An 18,438-nucleotide genomic window follows, 5' to 3' on the forward strand; every position below is an offset into this window, starting at 1 on the left:
TCTTAGATTGTTTTTAGAGAAAAATTACTTTAATTGGCATAGAAACACGTTTTAAGAGGCAAAATCTTTGAATGAAAGAGAACGGTATCCTTTAAGGAAACCTCAGGAAATTTACAAATAATAGGTTTCCTTGGACACGTTGTTTGGTAAAGTTTTTAGTATAATGCTTGCTTCAGATTACTTAAGCATTGATGGCATTGCGTTGATCAATTTCCTGGTGTGCTCGCCGAAAGCTTTTTGAAGGTGGGAAAGGAACTAATCTATAATCATGTAGTCAGAGAGCATTTTTGTTGAGTTCACAGACTGTGCTGGGCATTGTTTACTGGTTCCTGGAGAACAACCAAAAGAATAGATAAGGGCATTGCTCTCAAAAGCTTACAAACAAATAGAGAAGGGACAAACACATATGGAACACAAATGTAACTGTAAAATTATAAATATATAAGTATATCCACATATGCCATCATTAAATCTTTTTTATGTATTTATAAGAGAAGCAGCGTGGCGTAATGGAAAGAGCACAGGCCTGGAAGTCAGAGGACCTCTGCTCTAATTCTGGCTCCACCTCCTGCCCTGGGCAAGTCAATTAACTGTTCTGTGCCTCAATTATCTCATCTCTAAAATAGGGATTAGCACTGTGAGCCCTACTTGGAGCAGGGACTGTGTCCAACCTGATCAACTTGTATCTACCCCAGTGCTCAGTACAGTGCCTGGCACATAATAAGCACTTAATAAATGCCATTAAAAATTGTACAGTGGCTAATGGTGATTTAGAAGAGGATTGCTGGGGGAAGTAAGTTACAGTGTAAAGGAGGGAGGGAGATTGGAGGAGGGAAGCAGCCATAGAGACCATCAGTTCATAGAAATGTCATTTTAGAATATGTAATGACAGAAATAATGTGAAGATAGTAATACAAACATACTACTTGATCAAAGAACTCAGTCAATTGCTTGCTGAGTGACCTCGGGCAAGCTATTCAACTTATCTATGCCTTAGTTTCCGCATCTGTAAAATGGGGATTCAATACCTGTTCTCCCTCCTACTTAGACTGTGAGCCCCCTGTGAAGCAGAGACTGTATCCAACCTGATAAACTTGGATCTACCTCAGGGCTTAGAACAAGGCTTGAAATATAGTAAGTGCTTAAGAAATATTATAGTTTTTAAAAATACTAATAGGGAGAGACAATGGTATGTTCTAGAGGAAAAAGCATGGGTCCCCCAGTTGGAAGAGACACCTAAATTCTGGTCTCGGCTCTGTCACTGGCCTGCTGTGTGAACTTGGATAAGTCACCTAACAGCTCAGGGTCTTATATTCTCCTATGGAAAATGTGGTTAATTTTACTTACCCCTCCATACTGCCCAGAAATGCCATGTGGCCAAAAATATGATAAGCATGGTGAGAGTGCTTTGTGATATTAGAGCACTTTAAAAATTAAAAATGTTATTAATTTATCTGAAAGGAATTACACAAACTTAACAGAAGCAAAACCCACATTTCCTATCCTCGAGAAATTTAGAATCTGCAAGTTAAGATGCTATAACCTTGCTATATGTGCTAGCATCTGAGACACATTCAGTCAATTACACTTCACTGAGAAGTTACACTAATTTTCTCTTGGTTAAATGTGAATCATATCTCATCACATTCCAATAATGCTTCTGGAATCCTTTGGCCAGTTTAAAGTTATGACACAATATGCAGAAAAGCATGATGGGTACGGCAAAATTAACACATTTTTCTAATTTATTTAATGCACTGCAGCTTGACGGATCTCATTTTAGAGAGACCATTTAATTTGAAATGAGATCAAAATTAGAATCACATTTAATTTTCTGAATCTTCCCTGAGAGCTTCTTAAATTTTTCTTAATGTTTCCTCTAAGATTCTGTTCTCACTTAGGATTTTTTTAACATTACCCTGATTAAATTGAAGTTAATTTCATTTAGTGGAGGTATCGAAGCTTGTTTATATTTAAGAATATTTAAAAGGGAATACGTTTTTACAATTTATTTCATTTCTAAGGTGAATGTTTTTAAGTGGAAAAATCATAAATTCCCCACATCTAGGAATTCTGAGGTAATTGATCTATTGGAAAGGTACTTCATGAGCCATTTTTAGGATATGGCTTTTCTGTGGCTTTATCCAAATTAATTCTACCTCCAAAATCACTGTTGAAATCAGATAAAACCCTCAATACCCCAAATTTTTAATCGAGGAAAAAAATGTTTCTACCTTGAAAAATTTTTTCACGGCAGAAATAAATTTAGGCAAATGGACACATCTACCCTGATTTATTTCAGTTGATTAAGCACATTTGGGTGAAGAATTGTCAACAGTTCTGTTCCATCAGTGGTATTTCATGAGCTCTTACTGTGTGGAGAGGACTGCCTTCAGCACTTGGGAGAATCTGATACAATAGAATTGGCAGAACTATTTTCAAAGGGCATCGATTTGTAGTTTAGGATGGAACAGGAGAAGCAATGAGGCCTAGTGGGTAGAGCCTGGGCCTGGGATCCTAGGTTCTTATCCCAGCTCCATCACTTGCCTGTTGTGTGACCTTGGACAAGTCACTTAACTTCTGGGTCCCTAAATTCCCTCATCTGTAAACTGTGGATTAAGGCTGAGAGCTCTATATGGGACTTGGACTGTATCCAACCTGATTACCTTGTATCAACCCCAGGCCTTAGAACAGTGCTATAAAAAATAGGAGAAAGTTTGGCTGCTTTTAAATACATCTTAATTTTTTTTTTGGTCTGGAAGATTTCTACTCATTCCACTCTGAGGAGAGCTTTAGTTTTTGGGTCAGTATCATTCTTATTCCAATATAGAGCTCACCCAAAGTCAATCAATGAATGACAGTGTGCTGGTAGTAATAGTAATTATTGAGCATCTACTGGATGCATAGTATTGTATTGTGCACTTGGGAGAGACTAGAGCAGAAACAAAAAGTGTTCCCTGTCCTCAAGAGCCTATAATCTGCCAGTGAAAATGGCTTGTTATAATATTGCTGTGAGTGCCAAACGGCAGCAGAGTTGCTGAGAGAAAGCTCACTGAAGTATTTGCACCATTTGCAACCATCCAAAAAGTTGTCGTCATCGTTGTCTGTGGTATTTATTGATAGCTTACTCCACACAGAGCATTGTACTAAATGCATGGGAGAGTACAACAGAGTTGGTAGACACAGTCCCTGCCCACAGTGAGCTTACAGTCTAGAGGGGGAGGCAGATATTAATATGAATATATAAATCATCATCTTTGGCAAATCATAGCACTTTAGTAGATTTTTTTTTCAAGGTAAAAATTAGCTATCAATTCAACTTGATAATGATCCCCCATATTACGTTTTTGACTACCCAAATCCACCTAGTTTTTAAGAACCCTCTAGCAGAAGAGAAAGAGGATAAATAAAATGAATCAAAGAATGGGCATAAGGCAGGCAAGTGTTGGAGAAGAAAAAGAAGCAACTTACACACTCAACAGGCAGTGGGTTGAAATAATAACCATTCTGATCAACAAGTTTATAACATTACAGAGGGAAAAAAAGCCCCACAAAATTGCTGGCTGTTGCCAATGGCACTTCTCTACATCAATACTTTCTTAACAGGAAAATATTCTTTTCCTGCTCTCCCATGCTTCTGCCTTCTGGGGAAATAGGAACTGAAATTTCTTCCCTTTCTTTATGCTGCCAGTTTCTAATATGTAGAAATTTTGCTTTATTCCAAGTTGAGAACAGCCTCACACTTATCCCAGTTGGCATGATACAAATTTCCAACAAAATACTGCTATATCCCAGTTAAAATCAGAGTTTTAAAAAAAGCACTAAATGAAGTGTAGTTCCCATAGGAGAGGATGTGTAACAAGACAATATAATTGAAAAACAAAATATATAAATCATAATGCATTTAGTTGCATCATCAAGGAGCAATGTAAACATATAGCAATAATGAATGACTTGGAATTAGATTTTTTGTGTATGTATAGAGAACTTTAATATCGAAATGTTCTTTTTGTATCATGGTCATCTATCAAACTATCATTCAGTGGTATTTATTGAGTGCTTACTGTGTTCAAGAACCTGACTCTAGGGCCTTGGGAGAGAACAATACAGTTAAATTGACAGATATGTTCCCTGCCCACAAAGAGCTCACAGTCAAACCAGGCACCTGTGATTATCTGGCTAAATTGATCTATCATCTTATGCTAAAATGAAATTATAAATTATTTATATTAATGTCTCCCCCTGTAGACTGTTAGCACATGGTGGGCAGGGAATGTGTCTGCCAACTTGTTTCATCGTACTCTCCCAAGCACTTAGTACAGTGTTCTGCACGTAGTAATTGCTCAATAAACACCATTGGTGATGTCGATAATGAAATGGACTTTAATAACTCTTATTTGAGTCAATCAAATTGCATCAAATTAAGGGAAAGAGAAGGGCTTTCATCAGGGTAAACTTTAGTGTGAGAGAGTGCTGTAAGCAATACCAGAAATTAAAGTAAAATAAAATAGGGAAGCAGTTTGGATAGACCCCAGGCCTGGGATTCAGAAGGAACTGGGTTCTAGAACTGACCCTGCCACTTGTCTTCTCTGTGGCCTTGGGCAACTCACTTCCCTCATCTGTAAAACGAGGATTAAAACTGTGAGCCCTGTGGGACATGGACTGTGTCCAACCAGATCAGCTTGTATTTACCTCCTTGCTTAGTACAGTGCCTGGAATGTAGTAAATGCTTAACAAATACCATAAAAATGAGGGAAAAAAAGGGTGAAGATGACCTATGAGTGCCTGTGAGGCTGAGAAGATAGATGTGGAATCCACAGACCCTGCTACATTGTTGTTTTCCTTGTTGTGGTATATACTTAATGTTTGTAGCACCTGGATCTGTTTTCTCATTGCCTCCTTGTCTTTGTTTCCATAAGAAGCTGTCACTTGAAGACAGTTACTCCCTTCTCTTGTTGGCAGTGCATCAGGCACATCTATCCGCAGTAATTGACTCTCATTTTTCTTCTGGGATAATAATGATAATAATTGTGATATTTAAGTGGCTTATTATGTGCCAAGTACTATACTAAGAACTGGGGTAGATACAAGAATTGTACATACCAAGTGTTTAGTACAGTGCTGTGCACACAGTAAGTGCTCAATAAATACGATTGAATGAATGAACAAGACAAATCAGGTTGTATCATTAAGTGTTTTGTTGGGTTTTTTTTGCCATGTCCTTAAAACTCTTCCTCTACCCTCCTTGTATTTGGTCTCTCAGTTTCAGCTATCCATACAGCAGCTGTTTGGGAATCCTGCAGTCATTCATTCTCTTCACGTGTCCCACCCAGAATAGTTTCCATGCTAGGAGAGTAGCTACATTCCAGAACAGAGAGACGGCATACAGTTTGTTCACCAGCATTGCTTATAACATAAGTCTGCTGAGCAGGATGTGTGAGAAGAATTGACGATAGCAGGATCCCCAAGCAGATACTGTATGGACTACTGAGCCAGGAGGATAATAATAATAATGATGGTATTTGTGAAGTGCTTACTATGTGCCAAGCACTGTTCTAAGCACTGAAAGTAGCAGGAGACTTGGAAACTACTTCAGTGAACAGTTCAGTCTAGTTGGCAGCAGCTGGGAGATAGCTGTTCTAGTGAAGGTATTACAAAAACTAGTGGGACTTGAAGAAATTGTGTCTTTAAAAAAATGGCCATTTGTTAAGCGCTTACTATGTCGCAGTCATTATACTAAGCGCTGGGGTAGATACAAGATGATCAGGGTGGGCACAGTTCATGTCCCCACATGGGGCTCACAGTCTTAATCCCCATTTTACAGATGAAGTAACTGAGGCACAGAGAAATGAAATTACTCTCGCAAGGTCATACAGCAAACAAGTGGAAGACCGGGATTAGAAGCCAGGTCCTTCTGAGTCCCAGGCCCATGTTCTATCCTGGAGGCCGTGCTGCTTCTCAGTTTCATTGACCATCAAAAGTGGTATTTATTGAGTGTTTACTGCAGGCAGAGCACTCACTGTACTAAGCACTAGTGAGTCTGGTCATTAGATGGGAGAGACAGCAGTAGCAGTCAGTGAATCGCAAATATAAATTTGAATTGAGGGTATCAGAAACCTACTGGATCCTAGAGATACAGACAGCCTGCATGGAGTTGGCAAATGATCAGTTTTGAGTCCAAGATGATTGCCAAGTCCTGCACTGCAGTGGCTCTGCTGAAACTTCCTGCAGTTTTGGCTCACTCAACCAATAGCGGGAGGCGAGCCAATCAGCGGCTTATCGACGGAATCCGAAACTGGAGGCACAAGATAAAGCAACAGCTTCTATTATTTATTTAAAACTTAAACAAAAATTAGTGCTTGCATTTGTTGTTTAAGAGCAGGACAGCGATGAGGCCCTGGAGCAAAATCTGCTTATCGGCATTGAGACGATGCTGACAGCAGTGAGGCTTCAATCCGGCATGTGAGAAGAATGGATGAGTTCAGGATACCCAAGCAGGGCGAGGGAGGAGAATGGATGAGCGCAGGATACCCGAGCAGTATTCTGATAAATTCAGATTCTTTAAAACAATCACGCTGCTTTTACCCAGCTGGAAAATCCTAACTGGTTTTAGTGCATTGCGTGGTGTTGGCTATGCCGGATACATAGTTATTGTTTTTGTGCATATCGTCGCCTCAGTGTCTGAAATTCTGGACCTGAAATTATCAAATATAATATATCTTCAGTCATAATCGAAAACCTGCTCCTGACCCCTTGAAATATTGTCATAGACAAGAAAGTAGCATATCCTCTTACTCTTAGAACTTTCAACATCCAGAAATTAAATTCTTATAGTTTAGAAAAAAATCAATGGAAGTTGCAACCTCTTTGAGACTTCCAGCATTCTCTTATTACATTTTCTCACCTCTGTACTCCTTTGTCTCTAGCAAACTGTAAGGAAAAGCTAATTTTTTTTAGTCTAATCAAACTGAAGAATTGCGAATGGGATTACAGTTTTAAAATGTAAAATCGGAATGTGAGTGCCTCATTTTAGCGAAGACTATGATTGTGACAGAAAACTCACCTACCCTCCTGACAAATGAGAGGACCTTGAATGGATAGAATCTTAAGCAGATTTGCGTTAGGGTCTGAAGGCAAAAATCTGCTTGTCATTTGGAGGCCCTTGTTGGAAGATAGATTTATGACTTCATGGAATCTGATATCAGCAGTCTGCATCTAGGGATAAATGGGATACATTCAGCTGGGGGAAGAGCTTCTTTGAGTCTGTCCAAACAATGGAATTTGCACAAGAGGGAAAATTGAAAAATGACCTCTGTATCATTGGTCCTCAGGAGAAGGACCAGGTTGGAGAGGACATTAGTAGAAATATTACAGTAATCTTGATAAATAACAGATGATTAGAGACAGTGGCCTAAATGATTTTTTTTTCTAGCTCTGCTTTCCAGGAAATTGAAATCCCAGAGTACTGAGCTTTCAAATCCTTAATGTACCCCATCTCGAAATCTCTTCCTCCCTCATTTTTTTGTCCTGAAGGATTAAAGAATGAAAATTCTCTTGTTCTTGTTAGCTTTTACCACTATTTGGCTTAAAAAAGGAAAGCAAAGAAAGTTGTTCCTGCCCTTTTCACTACTATAGATCTTCTGCATGCTTTTGTGGATACCTGTTAAACAACCGAAGAGATCACATCAGGTGTTCATGATAAGCACAGTAAAGAGCATATTAAGTATTCATGTTGAGTGCCTAGATACATTTTTCTGGATTTCTGTAGGGCTTCTTTGCAATTGCCTGGTTGTCCAAAATGTCTCATATATGAAGTTAAATGCAACAGTTTTACTTTTCGTTTGGGTAAATAGGCCAAATGCATCAATCAGTGGTATTTACTGAGCTCTTATTGTGTCCAGAGCACTGTATTAAGCCGTTGGAAGAGTACAGTATAATAGAATTGGTAGATACATTCCCTGCCCACAAAGAGTTTAGTCTAGAGGGGACAGATTTTAGACATTAAAAGAATTGTCTAAATGTTTTCTAATCAACTGATCAATTGATCAACTGATCAACTGTGCACTGTCTGTACACAGATCACTGTACTAAATGCTTGGGAAGTACAGTAGTTAGAAACACCTCCACCCTCAAAGAACTTAGAATTTAGCAGGAGAAGTGATCAGAAAAACAGCCTTTGAGAACAAAGTGGGGGAAGAAAGTATTCACTCCATTTTCTTAAATTTGGCTCAAGTAGGAAGATCAACTAAATCTCTAAGTAAAAAAAGAGTGAGCAATAGCATGGCCTAGTGGAAAGAGCACAAGCCTGGGAGTCAGAGGACCTGAGTTCTAATCCCAGCTCTGCCGATCTTCTGCTGTGTGACCTTGCTTAAGTCTCTGATTTTCTCAGTGCCTCATCTTTGTCTGTTGTATTGTTGCATATGGTTGTATTACACTCTCCTAAGTGCTTAGTACAGTGCTCTGCACACAGGAAGTGCTCACTAAATGATTGACTTGAACAGTGAGCTCCATCTGGGAGAGGGACTGTGTCCCACCTGATTGACTTGTATCTGCCTTAGCAGTTAGAAGAGTTGCCACATAGTAAGCACTTAGCAAATACCATTTTAAAAAATCACAAGAATCAGGTTAGGTGATTATTTGGGACCAAAACATCATGAAAATTTTAATTTTAAAATTAAAGAAATTGCTTCATTGAGAAGCAGTGTAGCCTAGTGAATAGAACACAGCCCTGGGAGTCAGAAGACCACCACTTGCCCTATGTGACTTTGGGCAAGTAAAATGGGCATTAGGACTCAGAGCCTGATGTGGGACATGGACTGTGTCCAACCTAATTAGCTTCTATCTAGCCCAGCACTCAGTACAGTGTCTGGCCCATAGTAAGTGCTTAATAAATAGTATTAAAAAAAGATTCAGACAAAATTGAGTGTCAATTACTGAGATCGAGAGTCAAAAGGCCCTGCTTGTGGGTACATATATGATCCCACATAAATTGCCACCCCTACATTCATCCACATTTGTGCAGACACATATATATGTGTCTATATATAGTGATATATAGACTATATATCAGAGATAGGGGGAAGTCTTACTGATTTTATACCAATTTTTACTAATTGGAATAAAGGGTTTTGATGTTCTCCAGGGACAGGTGGTACTTGGATGTTCAGGTGGGAATTGTAATGAGTTTTTTAAAAATGGAGCATCTAAAAGGAATGATCTTAAAATAGATATTCACAAGTTGGTTCAGAATTGAAATCATCTCTCAAACAGACTCAAAGTTTGTCTAGACAGTTGGGTGAGCTACAAATTAAACTTTTCTGAAGCCTGTGCATACTGAAGGATCGTAGCTCCAAACTCATTAGGTGGCAAGCCCACCTCTGAGAGAGACCTCCCATCACAGCCTAAGATGTAAGATTTTTTTGAATAGTCACCCTGAGCCCCTCTGTCTCCGGGCTCCATTAACTGCAACTCTCTTCCAACTTGTACCTGGCCTGTCCCATCGGCCTTTTTAAAGAAAGTTATTTCCTTCCACCTCCCTACCAGCTGCTTCCATTCTACATCTTTCACTGTTAATAATAATAATGATGATGATAATTATAATACTGTGGTACTCGTTAAGTGCTTACTATGTGCCAAACACTGTTTTAAGCTCTAGGGTACATACAAGTTAATCAGGTTGGACACAGTCCCTGTCCCACATTGGGCTCACACTCTTATCCCCATTTTACAGATGAGGATAAGGGTTAAGTGACTTGTCCAGCGTGACACACAATACGTGGCAGAGCTGGAATTAGAACCCAGATCCTTCTGAATTCCAGGCCCATGCTCTAGCTACTAGGCCAAGGTACTCTCACTTTTTGGGGTGGAGAAGTGTAACTAATAAAGGTGCTTAGGGATCAATTTTGGACTAATTATTCTGAGCCTCTTTTGAAATGATGTGTCAGGGGGAAGGGCCGCTGAAACCTCCAGGTTTGCCTATCACAGTAACCTCTGGAGATGGAGATAAGTTACAGGAAGGCCCCATAAAGCTGATTGATTGGGCAGGAAAATGGCAGGTGAGCTTCAATGCAAGGCCCCCTGGTAATGCACTCAGGGAAGAATAATCCAAGTCACAGCTCGATGACAATGACTTCAGCCTACGGGCACAACTCAGGAAAGAGATGTTGGAGTCAGGGAAGCAGCATGGCCTAGTGGGAAGAGCCCGGGCCTGGGGGGTCAGAGGACTTGAGGACCGTCCATGTCCAGTTGGCCCACTCTGCTCTAGGAAACGTTTCTCAGAGGAAATACTCCCAAGATGATGTGACAAACAGGTCGTGTTTATCACATATCAAATAGAACAATTTTCCTTACTATGTGTCAAGCACTGTTCTAAGCCTGGTGGCAGATACATGTTAATCAGGCAGATACAATCCTGCCTCACGTGGAACTCACAGTTTAAATAGAAGAGAGAACGAATATTGAATCTCCATTTTGCAGCTGAGGAAACTGAGGGCCAGAGAAGTGAAGTGACCTGCCCAATTTCACACAGCAGGCAAGTTACGGTGCCAGGATCAGAACCCAGGTCGTCTGGCTCCCAGTCCCATCCCAAGTCACGCTGCTTCCCTTCTAGATTTGAGGAAATGAAAGGGAACTGAGTGGCATTCTGTATGTCTGAGTGACTAGATCTATTCCCTGGCATTTGCCAAAGGGCCTTCAATCCTACTCAGGTCAAAGGATCATCGTTGCAGTCTAATAATATTATATGGTTTCGCGGCTGGGCCGTTCCTTCCAAGATAATATTCATTCCGTTCTTAAGTACCTCATAATTCGCTGACAGTGCATAATGACAGATATAATGCATACAGAATTATATATGTTAGTGAGAAGCCAAGTTAAATGCCTGTCATAGAAATAAACCTGTTAAAATGTTAAAAGAAAATATTACCAACCGCTCCTCTCCTCTCCAATCCTTATAAATCGAAATCCTTTTAAGCTCGTTCTAGCCCAGAGAACCAGCTTTTCCAATTAGTAAAAATAAGGCTTGGTTCAAAAGAATAAACATCTCACACAAATAAATCTACCGTGCATTAGTTTCATGTCACTGCTCAAAGAGAGACGGTCAAACTGACCTCAGTGCATATCTGATTAAGGAGCAAATTGGTACAGGAATAGAACAATTTTACTTAAATCATAAAGCTTTAAGCGACCTGGCGCATTGGCTCAAACCGCAAATGAACGCCTGTTCTCGCTGCTTGAGAAATCCAGCCAAATGATTCTCAGAGCTGATCAATCCAGCCTTCCATTTTGGATAAGTAATGCAGGTTCCAACCTCAGAAAGAAGGGCCCACCTGAAACCTCATCATCATCATTGGAATTTATTGAGCACTTACTGTGTGGCGAACACTGTACTAAGCACTTGGGAAGTGTCCAGTACAAAAGAGCTGGTAGATACGTATCCTGCCACACACAGCCTAGAGGAAGAGACAGATCAGAAAGAGTCAAGGTCTGGAATCCAGAGACCTGGGTTCTAGCAACGTGGCTACCAACTCTGCCGTACTGTAGTCGCCCAAATGCTTAGTACAGTGCTCTGCACATTGTAAGTGCTTAATATAAATACCATCGATTGATCAACACTGCTGTTTTGATCCCTGCCCTATTGTGTGTTTGTGGATAAGTTACTCTACCCCTCAGTGCAGAAGAAGGTGTAGAGGGGGTGGTGATATTGCTCTTCCTCACAGGAATGTTGGAAGGGTAAGATGAAAGTATTGATATGAAAATGCTTTGCAAAAATAAGCACTTTCTGTCCAGGCTAGGTGTTTTGTGGGCCTCATTATTGTTGTTCAATACCAAATAAGCATAGCTTGTTGTTTTTTAATGGTACTTATTAAGCACTTACCGTGTGCCATGCACTCTACTAAGTGCTAGAGTAGATACAAGCTTAATCAGTTTGGAAAGAGTCCACGTCTTACCTAGGGCTCACAGTCTTAATCCCATTTTACAAATGAGGTAGCCGAGGCAGTGAAGTGAAGTCACTTGCCCAAGATCACACAGCAAATAAATGGCAGAGCTGGGATTAGAACCCAGGTCCTTGTGACTCCCAGGCCCATGCTCTATCCACTAGGCAAGGCTGCCTCTGAATATGCAGGTGGATTTGCCTCCAGTTCACCCTCCCACACTTGAGATTCTAGATGTCTGGAGTGCACAGACAATATAATAATGATAATAATAATTAGGGTTTTGGTTAAGTGCTTACATGTGCCAGGCACTGTACTAAGCCCTGGGGGAGGCACAACCCCCCTTTCAGCCTTAGGGGTGATATGAGGCTCTCCACTTTCTCTCAGTAATGCCCTGGATCTTCCCAACCCAGCGTCCAGCCCTCCTTCCAGGAAGGCTTAACTTGAGCCTGCTCCAGACCCTCTTTGAATCCTCAGGATAATCACAGTTCCCTCACAGCAGTCCTCTATGACAAGTGTTTGAGCTGGGTTGTTGTGGCTCTTAGCCACCACCCAGGAAACTCTGGCCAAAACTACCACCTCCACACTTCAGAGTGGGTCTTTTTTTTTTTTTTTTAATGGCATTTGTTAATTGCTTTCTGTGTGTCAAATCCCATTCTAAGCTTCGGGTTGGATACAAGCGAATTACGTTGGACACAGTCCTTGTCCCACCTAGGGCTCACAATATAAGTAGGAGGGAGAAGAGGAGACTGAGGCATGGAGAAGTTAAGTGACTTGCCCAAGGATTAGAACCCAGGTCCTCTGACTCTCAGGCCCATGCCCTTTTCACTAGGTCAGGCTACTTCTCATTGGGGAGTTGAGCCAATGTTGCTACAGCTAATGTGGTCGCTCCACATTGCTGACTCACATTCAATTTAGATACAGCTCAGACTTTTCCCAATCCTCTTGCCACTCTTTGCCCTAGATAGGAAGTCTTCATCTTGGAGTAGCTTTTGGCTCCTCACTACATTTTCTTGCACTTGCTTAGGTAAGCAGCATTCTGTTTTGGATGCTGTTTGCAGCCCGCTGCGTTACTTTGTCAACTTCACTTGGACTTCTATTCCTGCCTCCAAGTTAGGATTACCAGAGGAGCAGCTTGGACTAATGACAGGGACCTGCGTTCTCATCACAGCTCCGCTTGTAGCCTGCTGTGTGGCCTTGTACAAGTCACTTAATTTCTCTGTTTTCTTATATTTAAAATGGGGATTAAATACCCAATCTCCCTCACACTTACACAGGGAGCCCCTTCTGGGATAGGGCCTGTGTCCAACTCAATTATCTTGCATCTGCCTTAGTGCACAAAGCAAGCATTTAAATACCATATTTAATAATCGTTATTGTCATTATTATTGTTAATAATACTCATAATATTACTAATTGTGGTGTTTAAGTGCTTACTATAGGCTGAGGACAGCCCTAAGCAATGGGGTAGTTACAAGATACTCAGCTTCCACATGGGACTCACAGTCTAAGAAGGAGGGAGAATAGGGATTGAATCCCCATTTTGCGGATGAGGGAACTGAACCCTAGGAAGTTAAGTGACATGCCAAAGATCAAAGAGCAGGTACGTGGCAGAGCCTGGATTAGAACCCAAGCCCACTAACTCCTAGGCCCATGCTCTTTCCAATAGGCCACGCTGCTTCCAACCTCCACATCACTGGTGGAACAATCCAATGATGCTGGAGCTTCATGGACTTTCACTTACCATGTGAGATGCGACGCAGGATATTTTCCCAACTGTGGGAGTCATTGATCACATCCCTCAGACAGGTTCCTTTAAACAGCTGTACAATCCCATAAGGAGGGTGAGAATCACGAGTTCTGTGGAAGCACAGAGGTGTTATTTTTACTGCTAGTCTCTACCAGGTCTTTTGCTGTCACATAAAGAAATCCAATTATTCTATCCCAATTTATAAATTTATCCTTCTCCCTGCTGTTTGTTATATCTCAGTTGATCAATCGGTAATATTTTTGAGTGCCCACTGGGTGCAGAGAACTGAATTAAGCATTGGGAGGGGACAGTGGAGTTAGTAGACATGATCTCTGCCTTCAAGTAACCTATAATCTATTTCCCTGAAGCTTATAGACTTCCAAGGTTTTGTTTGGGGGTTTGTTTTTTTTGGGGGGGGGGGTTGGGGTTTTTTTTGGTAGTTGTTAAACATTTGCTGTATGCCAAGCACTGTACTAAGCACAGAGGTAGATCCAAGATAATTAAACTGGACATAGTTCCTGTCCTATGACGGGGCTCATAATCTAAATAGGAGGGAGGGTTCTAATTAGAACCCAGGTCCTTTGACTCCCAGGCCCAAGCTCTTTCCTCTAGACCATGGTGTTTCCCATATTGCATGTTGGTGGTGGGATTCTTTGTCCAGAATTTTCATTTTGCAGAGAGCTTTTGTTCAAGAGCTAGAGGAGAGCTTGGAGCAAATTCCAGAATGATTGGTTCCTACCCCTTAGGGTTTCAAATTCACTGTCACCCCCACCCTCCCTCAACATAAGGTTAGCATAAGAGCCTGTCACTGATAAAAGGGTGAAAATATGCTGATTAACCACGTAAATATCACAGAATGATTGTGTCTGTATAAGCTCTTCTGATGTTCACTCTTTGAAGTATAATTACATTCAAGCCAAGAAAGGATTTCCCCTTGGTGGTTATATGTCACGTAATCTAAGATGTCACTTTCCTTTGGTGAATTGAAACATCGAAATAATATCAGTTTCAAGTGTCAGGAGAACATAGAAAAAAATGAGAAACTGAAATATCAGCTGGAAGAATCTCAGGTCTGACTCGTGTATTAACATTGGATGTGGGACTTTTAATTTATGCAGGATTAGCTCCGGGTCAGCCTGTCACTCGGTTTCATTTTTAATAGCATCTCAAGAGTAAGATGCAAATGGGTTATGTACCTCAGTTAGGTGGTACCTTAATATTACGTACCCACACAAGAGGGGCAAAACTACCCATTTTTAATCTTTCTGGTCTATCAAATGGGAATAAAAGAAAATTATTCCCCTCTCTCACTTTAAAGCGCCACTGTGTTAGCTTCAGTGGAAGCTACATGTGGCTAGACACAGATCATATGTAGACAGATACAAACGTGCGCACACACACCTCACATATCCAGATGATCAGATCTTTCCCTGGAGGCATCTATTCAACAGCTGAAAAACAAGTAGAGATTCACAGAGGCTTCAACTGCTTCTTCCAGAGTCCTCCAGGCTGGAAGAGGGAAGCAGCATGCCCTGGTGGAAAAAGCACAGGCCTGAGAGTCAAAGGACCTGGGTTCTAATCCTGCCCCTGCCATTTGCTTGTTGGGTGACTTTGGGCAAGTCTCTTCACTTCTCCGGGCCTCAGTTTCCTCAACTGGAAAATGGGGATTCAGTACTTACACCCCACGTGGATCAGGGACCGTGTCCTAACCTGATTATCTTTTTATCGACCCCGGCATTTAAGAGAGTGTTTAACAAATACCATTTAAAAAAAAAACTGTCACTGTTGCTGCTCCTGCTAGAAATTGTTCTCCACAAGCTTCTGATGCAGGGTCCTTCCTGTTAGTACCCATCCTGAGCTCTGAAAAGTAGCCCCTAAAAGCAGCAGCAACAACGATGACAGGAGTCTCTTGGTCCAGCGCATGAGTTGACCTTTTGACAGGGCAGAGGGTAGGTCTTTGATGCATCTCTCTCCCTTGCTGATCTCCCTGCCTCCAGACATTCCTCTCTTCCAGTCCATACTTCCCTCTGTTGCCTACATCGTTTTTCTAATACATCATTCCATGCATCTGGAAAATGGTTGCACATTCCTTTCCTCAACAAGCTGGAATTCCTGACAGTTTGTTTCAGGGCCCTCAACCAGTTCTTTCCCTCCCCTTTTTCCACTCTCTTGTCCCACTACAACCGATCTCACGCTCTTCAAAGTCAGCGTACTCACCGTGACCCATTCTCGTCTGGCTCAAGCCCCTTGGCCTCCTCAGATCCAAAAGATGACAGCTCTCCCCATCTTCAAAGCCTTTCAGAAGTCACATCTCTTCCAGGAAGCCTTCCTTGATTCATTTCTTATCTCCCCAGATTAGATCTCCTCATCTCCCATGTCAGTATCTTTGCATCTCCTAAACATTTCATATTCATCAGGGCCTGTCTCCCCTGCTAGAGAGTAAACTATTTGAAGGCAAGGATCATGGCTACTAATTCTGTTGTTCCCCCATGTGCTTAATACAATGTGCTGCATATAGGAAGAGTTCAATTAATATTAGTGCTTGATTTGACTCTGCCAGGGGAATAAAATTAACTTATTTTGGAAGATGGTCAATCAGTTGCAGTGCTGAGCAGACCAGTATGTAATCTACACTCCAGAAAATACCAGGAATCCTATAGGATATCACTACTATCACTATTATTATCATTATCATCATTATTATATTTGCTAAGCACTTACTATGTGTCAAACACTGCTTTAAGCACTAGGGTAGATACAAATCAGTCAGGTTGAACACAGTCCCTGCCCCACATGGGACTCACAGTCTAAACAGGAGAGAGAAAAGGTAATTTAATGCCCATTTTACAGTTGAGAAAATTGAAGCACAGAGAAGTTTAGTGACTTGCCTAGGGTGACCCAGTAAGCAATTGGTAGAGAGGGAATAGAATCCAGGTCCTTTGAATCCCAGAACCACTAGGCCATGCCGCTTCTGTAATAGAATGTATCTTCTCTTTAAGTTTTGGCAAAATTTCATGTCACTTATTGTGTGATCCCAAACCATATGGGTAATGCAGCAACAGAAAGAGATGGAATGCAGCCTCTTATCTCTGTTCACAGACCATTTACTCAGCTGGAGGCCTGCTAAAATGGTATATTAAACCAGGATTTCAAAAACGGGTGGGTGGTGTGAACAAAACAGGAGGTATTGAAGGGCATTTTAAAGCGACATCAATTTCCCTTAGGAAATTGACTTTTTTTAGTCAAACTTAAAGATTCTCAACATTTCATTCTGGAAAATTCAGAGAAATAAAACCCAACAGCACACCAATGTGAATTGGAGAGAAAACCCAAACAGATTTGGGATGCCATTTACTCCAAATTAAGTAGGCAACGGATTCTGTGTTGAGCATACTCACTCACAGATACAGTCCTACCATCGGGCAGTGTCAACACTGAATTGATGGATGGCTTTACTACTAATTCTCAATGGATTTTGGCTTTGCTTCGGTTGGACATGAAGTGGTTAGAGGTGAGAAGCACTGTGGCCTAGTGGATAGACCATAGGCCTGGGAGTCAGAAGGACCTGGGTTCTAATCCCAGCTCCACCACTTGTCTGCTGTGCACCTTTGGGGAAGATACTTCATTTCTCTGGGGATTAAGACTGTGAGCCCCATGTGGGACATGAACTGTGTCCAACCTGATTAGCTTGTATCTACCCCAGCACTTAGTACAGTGCCTGACATATAGTAAGCACTTACCACATACCATAATGATGGAAAAAGCAACAGAGCAATCAGTGATATGTATTGAGTACTTACTGTGCATAGTACTGCATTAAGCTCTTCAGAGAGTATAGTACAGTTGGTAGACATAATCCCTGCCTTGGAGGGTCTTTCAAGTCTAAACAGGGAGACAGATATTAAAATTAATTACAAGTAAGGGAAGCAACATGGGGTAAGGTATATACATAAGTGCTAGAGGGCTGAGGAGAATCTAAATGCTTAGTGGGGGTGGGACTAAGTGCTCGGGAGGGTAGGGTAGGAAAATAGGATGGGAGAGGATGAGAGCTTAGTCCAGAAAGGCTTCCTGGAGGAGATATGTCTCCTTTTAATTTTCCTCTAACTTTAATATTCACTTGTTTTTAACTGCTTCGTGCTCCAAGATTCTTTGGAATTCTCTAGTAAATGCAAAGATAACACCACTGAGGAAAATGGAGTCCTCCCACCCACCGCCCCCAGATTGTAAACTCATTGTGGGCAGAGAATGTCACTGTTTATTGTTGTATTAATTTCTCAATTGCTTAGTACAGTGCTGTGCACAAAGTAAGTGCTCAATAAATAGGATTGAATGAATGAATGAAATTGACACATGACTTTGAATTCAGGAGCAAGAAGAAAGGCCAACCAAAGAGAAAAAAAAAAAGGTGCCTAGTTAGTGGAAAGAGCACAAGCAGGTGTAGGAATCAGAGGACCTGGGTTCTAATCCCACCTCTGCCAATTGCTTGCTATGTGACCCTGGGCAAGGCACTTCATTTTTGTGCTCTGGTTTCCTCAACTTTAAAATGAGGATCAAATACCTGCTCTCCCTCCTACTTAGACAGGGACTGAGTCCAACCTGATTAACTTATATCTACTGCAGTGCTTAGAAGAGTACTGAAACAAAGTACATAACAATAATAATAATAATGATAGCCCCTTTGACTACGAAGTTGCCCAAAACAATTTTACTCTCCAATTTCAATTAATCACTCAATGGTATTTATCAAGGACTTAC

General features: G+C 41.2%; 1 protein-coding gene and 1 long non-coding RNA gene across 5 annotated transcripts in view; one reads left to right on the forward strand and one right to left on the reverse strand.

Annotated features, from left to right (window-relative positions):
* Positions 1 to 18,438, forward strand: part of MYO16 (myosin XVI) — a 247,065-nt gene that overhangs the window by 178,386 nt on the left and 50,241 nt on the right. The window lies entirely within an intron of this gene.
* On the reverse strand, positions 11 to 17,522 carry LOC103170473. 2 transcript variants are annotated; one of them, XR_003753864.2, is made up of 5 exons: positions 17,484 to 17,522; positions 15,901 to 16,078; positions 15,085 to 15,215; positions 13,678 to 13,793; positions 11 to 329 (listed from the first exon to the last, which is right to left on the reverse strand). It is a non-coding gene; the product is annotated as an uncharacterized LOC103170473 (long non-coding RNA). The 2 variants fall into 2 exon arrangements; XR_486201.2 differs by lacking the exon at positions 11 to 329 and adding an exon at positions 6,310 to 6,695.

This window comes from Ornithorhynchus anatinus, chromosome 20 (assembly GCF_004115215.2).
Source record: "Ornithorhynchus anatinus isolate Pmale09 chromosome 20, mOrnAna1.pri.v4, whole genome shotgun sequence".
Classification (NCBI taxonomy): Eukaryota; Metazoa; Chordata; class Mammalia; order Monotremata; family Ornithorhynchidae; genus Ornithorhynchus; species Ornithorhynchus anatinus.